The 4101-nt window shown below is 39.8% G+C and overlaps 1 pseudogene; it reads left to right on the top strand.

Annotated features, from left to right (window-relative positions):
* The first annotated feature begins 244 nt into the window (after window positions 1-244).
* LOC100752554 lies at window positions 245-708 on the top strand (annotated as a pseudogene).
* Window positions 709-4101: the final 3393 nt, after the last annotated feature.

The following is a 4101-nucleotide window of genomic DNA, read 5'->3' as shown; positions in this document are numbered from 1 at the left end:
AGCTCCTGTGACTCATAGAGCCCTCTTCTGACCTCTATGGGTACTGGGTACACAGTGGTCATATAGACACACATGCAGGCAAAATAACTATCTACACAAAATAAAAATTTTAAGGTTTCAAAATGGCATCAATATTCAACCTAAATTCTTAAAATATGTTTATTGCAGTAATATTATCTGTTTTGCAAATTTATCTTTAAAAACTGCATTTATACTGTTTGAACAAGAAATGTCCTCTGGGAAGATGGCGCCGAAAGCAAAGAAGGAAGCTCCTGCCCCTCCCAAAGCCGAAACCAAAGCGAAGGCCTTGAAAGCCAAGGAGTGTTGAAAGGTGTCCACAGCCACAAAAAGAAGATCTACACGTCACCCACTTTCCGGCGGCCCAATACCCTGCAGCTCCGGAGGCAGCCCAAATACCCTCGAAAGAGTGCACCCAGGAGAAACAAGATTGACCACTATGCCATCATCAAAGTCCCCCTGACCACTGAGTTAGCCATCAAGAAGATAGAAGACAACAACACATTTGTGTTCATTGTGGTCATCAAGGCCAACAAACACCAGATTAAACAGGCTGTGAAGAAGCTCTATGACATTGATGTGGCCAAAGTCAACACCCTCATAAGGCCTGACAGAGAGAAGAAGGCATACGTTTGGTTGCCTCCTGATTATGATGCTCTATATGTTGCCAACAAAACTAGAATCATCTAAACTGAGTCCAGCCGGCTAATTCCAAATAAACTTTTTCACCATAAAAAAAAGGAATGAAATGTCCTCTGGGTCTTCCGGTGCCCTGCTCGGAGCCTCCTGAGATTGGAGCCTGCACACGGGGAACTCGGCCGGCACAACAGCCCATCCAGGTTCTGCCAACTTCCCGGTACTAGTCTGGCATCCATTCAAGGGAAGAGGAGAGCCCTCAGAGTATTAGACCTGCTTGCACCCACCAGAAGGGAACCTTGGACCCACAGCCACTAGGAGAGGAAGAAATTCCACCTGCACCCAATGGAAGAAGAGATGGGAAGATGACAATATAAGAACACATCCAACAACACAAAAACCAATATGAGGCCACCAGAGTATAGGGCCTCTACACGAGCAAGACCCAAACATCCCAACACAGATGAAGCAGAAGAGAGCAACCTTAAAAACAACTTCATAAAAAAAAATGAGAAAATCCGTTAAAAATGGAAGAAAAAACAAACTAAAAAAATACAAAAAAATCAACAAATCTTTAAGGAAAGCTAAGAAAAAACAACTAAACAGATAAAACAGTTCAAGACCTGAAAACTGAAATAGAGACAATAAAGAAACCACAAACTGAGGGAATTCTGGAAATAGAAAAGCCGGGTAAGTATCAGGAACTACAGAAGAAACATAACCGACAGAATACAAGAGATGGAAAAGAGAATCTCAGGCGTTGAAGATACACTAGGAGAAATAGATTCATCAGCCAAACAAAATCTTAAGTCCAAAAAATCCCTAACACAAAATATCCAGGAAATATGGGACACTGTGAAAAGACCAAACCTAAGAAGGTATAGAAGAAGGTGAAGAAACCCACCTCAAAGGTACAAAAAACATATTCAACAAAATCATAGAAGAAAACTTTCCCAACCTAAAGAAAGACATGCCAAGAAAACTACAAGAAGCCTACAGGACACCAAACATAATAGATCACAAAAAGAAGTCCCCTCACCACATGAAAATCAAAACCACAAACATACAGAATAAAGAAAGAATATTAAGAGAAGCAAAGAAAAAAATACAAGTAACAATAGGCAAACCTATCAGAATTACACTTACCTTCTCCATGGAAATTCATAAGGTCTGGGATAGATATTCTACCAACACTAAGAGAACACAGATGCCAGCCCAGAGTACTATACCCATCAAAACTTTCAATAACTATAGATGAAGAAAACAAGATATTGCATGACAAAAACAGATTTAAACAATATGTAACCACTAATCAAGCCCTACAGAAAGTACGGGAAGGAAAACTCCAACCTAAAGAAATTAACTACACTCACCAAAACATAGGCAATAGATAATCCCACTTTACCAAAACTCAAAAGAAAAGCAGGGTAAATCCACATACAATACCACTACCAACAACAAATCAAAAACAAACAAGAATAAACACTCAATGGCCCTTAATTTCCCTCAATATTAATGGTCTTAACTCGCCTATAAAAAGACACAGGCTAACAGAATGGATATGAAGACAGAATCCATCCTTCTGCTGCATAAAAGAAACAAACCTCAACTTCAAATACAGAAAGTACCTCAGAGTTAAGAGTTGGGAGAGATTTTCCAATCTGATGGACCCAAGAAACAAGCAGTGGTAGCAATCCTAATATCTAACAAATTAGACTTTAAACTAAAAACAATCAAAAGGGATGAAGGAGGTAATTTCATATTCATCACAGGAGAAATCAATCATGATGAAGTCTCAATTCTGAACATCTATGCCCCAAATACAAAAGGATCCATATAAAAGGATCCACATTCTTAAAAGAAACATTACTAAAAGACAAGTCACACATAAAACCTCACACACTTATAGTAGGAGACTTCAACACCCCACTGTCACCAGTAGACAGGACCGCCAGAGACAACCATAGCAAAAAAAAAAAAAAAAAAAAGGAACTAATAGAAGTTATGACCCCATTGTGTTTATAGAACATTTCATCCAAACAGAAAAGAATATACCTCTTCTCAGCGCAACATGGAACCTTCTTTAAAATCAACCACATACATGGCAACATAGCAAACCTCAACAAGTACAAAAATTAGAATAACCACATGTATCTTATCAGACCACATGCCTTAAAGTTAGCAAGAACTTCAAGTACAAATATTGAAGAGATGTGGAGAGAGTGGTCAACCTTGCCAACTTGTACAGCCACTTTGGAAATCAGTATGGCAATGCAGTGATGGTTCAACATACAAAAATCCATCAGTGTAATCCACCATATAAACAAACTGAGAAAAAAATCTTGTGATCATTTCACTAGATGCCGAAAAAGCCTTTGACAAAATCCATGAAACCATGTGCAGCCACTTTGGAAATCAGTATGATAGCTCCTCAGGAAAATGGGAATGAGTCTAACACAAGATGCAGCAATTCCCTCTTAGGCATGTACTCAAAAGATGCACACTCATACAATAAGGACATCTGTTCAACTATGTTCATAGCAGCACTATTTGTTATAGCCAGAACCTGGAAGCAACTTAGATGCCTCTCAACTGAAGAGTGGATAAATAAAATGTGGTAAATTTACCTAATGGAGTACTACTCATTGGAAAAAAGCAATGGAATCTTGAAATTTGCAGGCAAATGGATGGAACTACAAGAAATCTCCCTGAGTGAGGTAACCCAGTCACAAAAATACAAATATGGAATGTACTCACTTATATATGGATTTTAGACATAGAGCAAAGGATTACCAGCCTAGAATCCACACCTCCATAGAAGCTAGGAGACAAGGAGGACCCTAAGAGAGACATACATGGTCCCCTGAGAAGGGGGATAGAGACAAGATCTCCTGAGCTAATTGGGAACACAGCGGAGGGGAGAGGGAGTTAGGAGAAAGAGAAGGGGAAAATAGGAGGGGAGAAGAGGACATGAGGGAGCATGAAGATTGAGTCAGGGGAAGAATAGAGGAGAGAAAGAAAAGAGATACCACAATAGAGGGAGCTGTTGTAGGTTTAAAAAGAAATCTGGCACTAGGGAAATGTCTAGAAATATACAAGGATGACTACAACTAAAAATCTAAGCAATAGTGGAGAGGCTACCTTAAATGCCTTCCTAGAGCTTTCATCCAGTAGCTGATGGAAGTAGAAGCAGACACCCAAAGCTAAACACTGAGTGGTCTCCTGGAATCCATTTGCAGAGAGAGAGGAGTGATGAGCAAAGGAATCAAAACCAGGCTTGAGAGACCAACAGAACAGCTGACCTGAAGAAGGGGGAGCTCACGGAACCCAGGCTGATAGCTGGGAAACCAGCATAGGACTTCAGCAGAACACACTAACAGTTTGTATCTTCAAATCTCTCCCTTCAAACATCTTTGCTATTTCCATCAATCCTGGATTGCATGGTAA

Source organism: Cricetulus griseus (assembly GCF_003668045.3).
Source record: "Cricetulus griseus strain 17A/GY chromosome 1 unlocalized genomic scaffold, alternate assembly CriGri-PICRH-1.0 chr1_0, whole genome shotgun sequence".
NCBI classification, from domain to species: Eukaryota; Metazoa; Chordata; class Mammalia; order Rodentia; family Cricetidae; genus Cricetulus; species Cricetulus griseus.
This window is presented reverse-complemented; position numbering and strand designations above follow the sequence as displayed.